Source organism: Phalangium opilio, unplaced genomic scaffold, assembly GCF_054372755.1.
Source record: "Phalangium opilio isolate 3A_F unplaced genomic scaffold, DU_Popi_V2 ptg000390l_1, whole genome shotgun sequence".
Classification (NCBI taxonomy): Eukaryota; Metazoa; Arthropoda; class Arachnida; order Opiliones; family Phalangiidae; genus Phalangium; species Phalangium opilio.
In genome coordinates this window covers 6,025,872-6,033,296 of record NW_028324234.1, presented here as the reverse complement: position 1 = coordinate 6,033,296, position 7,425 = coordinate 6,025,872, and positions in this window count along the sequence as shown.

Genomic DNA, 7,425 nt, shown 5'->3' with positions numbered 1-7,425 from the left:
CTTGTGGGTGCTTGTGGGTACTTGTGGGTGCTTGAAGGTACTTGTGGGTACTTGTGGGTGCTTGAAGGTACTTGTGGGTGCTTGTAGGTACTTGTGGTTGCTTGTAGGTACTTGTGGGTGATTGTAGGTACTTGTGGGTGCTTGTAGGTAGTTGTAGGTGCTTGAAGGTACTTGTGGGTGCTTGAAGGTACTTGTGGGTGCTTGTAGGTACTTGTGGGTGCTTGTAGGTACTTGTGGGTGATTGTAGGTACTTGTGGGTGCTTGTAGGTACTTGTGGGTGCTTGTAGGTACTTGTGGGTACTTGAAGGTACTTGTGGGTGCTTGTAGGTACTTGTGGGTGCTTGTAGGTACTTGTGGGTGCTTGTAGGTACTTGTGGGTGCTTGTAGGTACTTGTGGGTGCTTGTAGGTACTTGTGGGTGCTTGTAGGTGCTTGTGGGTGCTTGTAGGTGCTTGTGGGTGCTTGTAGGTGCTTGTGGGTGCTTGTGGGTGCTTGTGGGTTCTTGTGGGTACTTGTGGGTGCTTGTGGGTGCTTGTGGGTGCTTGTGGGTTCTTGTGGGTACTTGTGGGTGCTTGTGGGTACTTGTGGGTGCTTGTGGGTACTTGTGGGTACTTGTGGGTGCTTGTGGGTACTTGTGGGTGATTGTAGGTACTTGTGGGTGATTGTAGGTACTTGTGGGTGATTGTAGGTACTTGTGGGTGATTGTAGGTACTTGTGGGTACTTGTACGTACTTGTGGGTGCTTGTGGGTAATTGTGGGTGCTTGTAGGTACTTGTGGGTACTTGTGGGTGATTGTAGGTACTTGTGGGTGCTTGTAGGTACTTGTGGGTACTTGTGGGTAATTGTGGGTACTTGTGGGTGCTTGTGGGTACTTGTAGGTACTTGTAGGTACTTGTAGGTACTTGTAGGTACTTGTAGGTGCTTGTGGGTACTTGTAGGTACTTGTAGGTACTTGTGGGTGCTTGTGGGTACTTGTAGGTACTTGTGGGTACTTGTGGATACTTGTGGGTACTTGTAGGTACCTGTGGGTACTTGTAGGCAATTGTGGGTACTTGTAGGTACTTGTGCCTGCATGTGGGTAATTGTGCGTGCTTGTGGGTACTTGTGGGTGCTTGTGGGTACTTGTGGGTGCTTGTGCCTGCTTGTGGGTACTTGTGCGTGCTTGTGGGTACTTGTGGGTGCTTGTGGGTACTTGTGGGTGCTTGTAGGTACTTGTTGCCTCCTCCATAGGATTAACATTATATTAAATTTTGGAAGCTCGTCACACTGGTTTTATTAGAGATACGGGGATATCTTTGATTGTGTAATAGTCCTATTTGCCCCTTCCCTCCTTTGTTAACATTTGCTCCATGGGATACTCCATATACGGGAAAAACCTGGAAAACTCAGGGAAGTATATGGGGAAAAGCCTGGAAATCTCAGGGAAATTTGTTTTCCAAAAGTTGTATGAAGCTTGTTATGGAACATATGTTATAAACTCATGGTTTTATTTATATAAAGTTTTACCAAGAAGCGATATCTAGTTTACTAGGGAGAAGGTATTAGATGCCTAAGTATTCGCGCGCCATAGTCCCAGTCCCACTTTCAAAATACAAGGGGGGGACGTAAAAGGAGGCCGGGCTATTTCGCCTCTCGGCAGTCGGAAAATACGTAGTTTTCGTCATTCGCGTCGCATTTACGTGAGTTTTCTGGTCCGTGACCAAATAAGCATTTTTTAAACTGGACTTTAGGCCAGTGACTTTCCTGACTTGGAATAAATAAACTGGTCCGTTACCATTGACCAGAGCACGTCGTCTGCTAAACTAAAGAAGTGGATAATTAAAATATTAGAATTTTAATGTGTGGAGTCTGATTACCCTTGAACTTTCTTAGTAGTCTCGTGGACTACAATTTTTGAACTGGACCAGTGAATTTTTAAACTGGTCATTTGCCCTGTGTCACCGCCTTATTTCCCACGCTGGCGCGAGTTGCTTTGCGTTGTCGAGTGCGTGATGGAGTTGGCTATGCCTGGAGTCCCAACCTTGAAGGAGAGAGGAATGGAGTAGAAACCCTCATATCCATAGCGTTGCCTCTGTACCCCCACCTACGGCAACACAGTCCTCTCAGCATCCTCAGCGGTTAGGTAGGGTCGTACTGGACGAAATTGTAAAGGGTGCTCCCTCTATCTTCAAAATAGAAGCTAGTTCTCATACAAATAAAATGGCGCTCCGCGGCAGCACTTAGCAATCGCCTACCGAAGGGTAGGGGCGTGCGCGAGGTACATAGGGAGAGATACGGTGCCGCAGGTCGCCCATCATCCTTTCCAATCCATCTCAACTCCCTTATCACTGTCCCAACCTACGGGACTTCCAACCACTAGCATAGCCCACTCGATCACGCTCTCTTTTCCCCGGCTACATATTTTGAAGATGGCACTTTTTACGCGTATTAACAATCTTGGATCATCTTTGTGAACTTTTAGGGTAGCCCTGACTATATTTTGTTTAAGGTTTTAAGCTTAATATCAAACAGACGTTAGTTTATGCTACAAAAAAAAGTGTGAAATTGAAAATCTCGGATCGTCTTTATGAAGTTTTAAGCATATCGGAATTTCATATTGGGCGTATGACAATTTTGAGCTAAATGATAAACGGACATAAATCAGCATTTTTAAAAATTTTGTAAAATTGTCAATTTGGTCCTATTTCTGGAATTTTTAGGGGGGCGCCTCGCGTTTCAATAAATGATTGTAAAAAATTGTATTATGTTAATTACAATAAGAATACAAACTTTTATTGATTTACGTTTTTTTGAAGTATCATTATAAATAAATGTCTGATTGAGCTAAAGTTATGGTCCCCTTTATCTATGTTTCTGCTTAGTGCAGATTTTGAAAATGTAAAACAGTTTCTTAACATTCTTAATTAAAATGAAGACTGAAGGAACAGATATTAATCAAAAATGTCTTGATTAGAATCAAGACCTAAAAAGTATCGATAAGACTGAGGTTATCACTTGTCTGAAGGATCAGATATTAATTTTTCTTTTTAATTGAAACTTAAATGTATGCTTAAGAAAAAACAACGTTCCATTACCGTTTTCCGTTGAAATAAATTATTTTACTGGTAATCAATTTCAAAAATTTACTTATGTCGGCTTTTCGACCACAATTCCATTCCCCGAAAACATTTTCTCATTACAGTAATTACTTTTGGGAGATAACGTGTCAAAATAACCTATAAAACAATAAAAAACTGTAATAGCGGTCTGTTAAGCCATGACAACAACCTTTTAAAAGTTACAAGGACTATATAACCCATTCGAGACTAACAGGACCTGAGCAAACTATAGCTTAACCTGCTACTAGTACGAAGAGGGAGAATTGATGTAAACTGGAGTTGAAATTTCATCATGTGCGACCTGCGGCCCAGAAACTCTCCCACAGTCCCAGTGTGTGTAGAACCTAATGTTTTTCGCTGTTATCTGTCAAAATCAATCTTTCTAGGTAGTGCCGCCTCCTCAATTGAATATTTCATGATATATTAAGGTTTGAACGAACAAAATTCTAGATTACTATTTTCACTACCATGTCCCTCTGCTACCTTGAAGCAAAATTTCCTCTCTTTTTGCTGCTCATTACCGGTGCCATTCCCTTGACTTTCTGTTCGTTATAACTACTATCATGAGTTATTTATTTCAAACCAAAATATAAAAAAATGGATTCTTTTTCCTTTTGTGCTACTTAGAATATAACGTTGTGCCGCGCCTTATCAAATAGTCTCTAACCATTGTTAGAAACTAGAGAGAGAAATCTGGCAGTAACACTGATCATGCCCTGAACTATGAGAAAGAACAATACGACGGTTCACTAAAGTACACTAGATATTACATCATTTTGCAAAACCGCGAGTAAAAATGTTACTGTCCCTATTGAATTTGGCGCCATTGGTTTTAGAATAATTAAAATGTTCCACTGCGAAGCGTGCTGGTCACGAATGGGGATGTAACGTCTTTAGGAACCTTTTAAAACGCAAAAACCATACACGTACTCTCCCAAAAGTAATTAATGTAATGATAAAATGTTTTCGGGGAATGGAATTGTGGTCGAAAAGCCGAGATAAGTAAATTTTTGAAATTGATTACCAGAAAAATAATTTATTTCAACGGAAAACGGTAATGGAACGTTGTTTTTTCTTAAGCATACATTTAAGTTTCAATTAAAAAGAAAAATTAATATCTGATCCTTCAGACAAGTGATAACCTCAGTCTTATCGATACTTTTTAGGTCTTGATTCTAATCAAGACATTTTTGATTAATCCAAAGGAGATCCCAGTATCTCTTGTAGAACAAGAGTTATGAGCCTCCAAAGTTTAGTGCAAAAATTATAAGTAACATAATAAAAATAAGTGAGACGATACCAAAGTTGACGAACATTTTGCTTAATATCTCGGCCCCTGTTTGTCGTAGCTCAATGTTTTTAGTATGGTTAGATGGGGGACAATTTGGACTATAACATATCCTAAGGACATCCCCGTATCTCTAGTAGACACAGAGTTATGGGCCTGCAAAATATAGTCTAATGCATTTCCTATGGACGGGTTGTTTGTTTACGTTTAGCTTAATTACTCGGCCCTTGTTTGTCGTAGCTCATTATTTGTAGTATGGTTAGATGGGGGACAAATTGGACTATAACATACTCAAAGGACATCCCCGTATCTCTAGTAGAAACAGATTTACGAGCCTGCAAAGTATAGTCTAATACATTTCCTATGGAGGGGGTTTGTTTCGTTACGTTTTGCTTAAGTACTCGGCCCCTGTTTGTCGTAGCCAAAAGTGTTTAGTATGGTTAGATGGGGGAAAATTTGGACTATAACATATCCTAAGGACATCCCCGTATCTCTAGTAGACACAGAGTTATGGGCCTGCAAAGTATAGTCTAATGCATTTCCTATGGAGGGGTTTGTTTGTTTACGATTAGCTTAATTACTCGACTGCTGTTTGTCGTAGCTCAATGTTTTTAGTATGGTTAGATGGGGGACAAATTGGACTATAACATACTCAAAGGACATCCCCGTATCTCCAGTAGAAACAGAGTTACGAGCCTGCAAAGTATAGTCTAATGCATTTTCTATGGAGGGGTTTGTTTGTTCACGTATTGCTTAATTACTTGACCCTGTTCTTTCGATTAATAATAATAACATATCTTTAGTGTAGCGGTTATCGCATCCGCCTCACTCTCGGAAGGCCACAGGTTCGAAACCGCGAAGTTTTTTTTTGCTTGGAACATGCAAAGACCTTTATAATTATCCGAACATTTGTGTCAAGGTCACATTATTTACATCCCCGTATCTCTGGTAGAACCAGAGTTACGAACCTGCAAAGTTTATTTTCAAAAATCAAAAGTAACCTTCTAACAATAAGTGAGACAAAAAATAAGTTGACGACGATATTGAGGTAGCCTCAAGTTTAAAGTATCCTTGTATGGGGAGCAAAGAGTACTATAACATATCCAAAAGAGATCCCAGTATCTCTTGTAGAACAAGAGTTAAGAGCCTCCAAAGTTTAGTGCAAAAATCATAAGTAACATAATAAAAATAAGTGAGACGATACCAAAGTTGACGAACATTTTGCTTAATATCTCGGCCAATGTTTGTCGTAGCTCAATGTTTTTAGTATGGTTATATGGGGGACAATTTGGACTATAACATATCCTAAGGACATCCCCGTATCTCTAGTAGACACAGAGTTATGGGCCTGCAAAATATAGTCTACTGCATTTCCTATGGACGGGTTGTTTGTTTACGTTTAGCTTAATTACTCGGCCCCTGTTGGTCGTAGCTCAATATTTTTAGTATGGTTAGAAGGGGGACAAATTGGACTATAACATACTCAAAGGACATCCCCGTATCTCCAGTAGAAACAGAGTTAGGAGCCTGCAAAGTATAGTCTAATGCATTTTCTATGGAGGGGTTTGTTTTTTCACGTATTGCTTAATTACTTGACCCTGTTCTTTCGATTAAAAATAATAACATATCTTTAGTGTAGCGGTTATCGCAGCCGCCTCACTCCCGGAAGGCCACAGGTTCGAAACCGCGAAGTTTTTTTTTATAATTATCCGAACATTTGTGTCAAGGTCACATTATTTACATCCCCGTATCTCTGGTAGAACCAGAGTTACGAGCCTCCAGAATTTAGTCTAATGTATTTCCTATGGAGGGGGTTTGTTTGTTTACGATTAGCTTAATTACTCGACTACTGTTTGTCGTAGCCCTAATTCTTGGTATGGCTAGATGAAGGACAAATTGGTCTATAACATACTCAAAAGACATCCCCGTATCTCCAGTAGAAACAGAGTTACGAGCCTGCAAAATTTATTTTCAAAAATCAAAAGTAACCTTCTAACAATAAGTGAGACAAAAAATAAGTTGACGACGATATTGCGGTAGCCTCAAGTTTAAAGTATCCTTGTATGGGGAGCAAAGAGTACTATAACATATCCAAAGGAGATCCCAGTATCTCTTGTAGAACAAGAGTTATGAGCCTCCAAAGTTTAGTGCAAAAATCATAAGTAACATAATAAAAATAAGTGAGACGATACAAAAGTTGACGAACATTTTGCTTAATATCTCGGACCCTGTTTGTCCTAGCTCAATGTTTTTAGTATGGTTAGATGGGGGCAATTTGGACTATAACATATCCTAAGGACATCCCCGTATCTCTAGTAGACACAGAGTTATGGGCCTGCAAAGTATAGTCTAATGCATTTGCTATGGACGGGTTGTTTGTTTATTTTTAGCTTAATTACTCGGCCCCTGTTTGTCGTAGCTCAATGTTTTTAGTATGGTTAGATGGGGGACAAATTGGACTATAACATACTCAAAGGACATCCCCGTATCTCCAGTAGAAACAGAGTTACGAGCCTGCAAAGTATAGTCTAATGCATTTTCTATGGAGGGGTTTGTTTTTTCACGTATTGCTTAATTACTTGACCCTGTTCTTTCGATTATAAATGATACCATATCTTTAGTGTAGCGGTTATCGCATCCGCCTCACTCTCGGAAGGCCACAGGTTCGAAACCACGAAGTTTTTTTTTTTGTTTGGAACAAAGACCTTTATAATTATCCGAACATTTGTGTCAAGGTCACATTATTTACATCCCCGTATCTCTGGTAGAACCAGAGTTACGAGCCTCCAGAATTTAGTCTAATGTATTTCCTATGGAGGGGTTTGTTTGTATACGATTAGCTTAATTACTCGACTACTGTTTGTCGTAGCCCTAATTCTTAGTATGGCTAGATGGGGGACAAATTGGTCTATAACATACTCAAAGGACATCCCCGTATCTCCAGTAGAAACAGAGTTACGAGCCTGCAAAGTATATTTTCAAAAAACAAAAGTAACCTTCTAACAATAAGTGAGACAAAAAGTAAGTTGACGACGATATT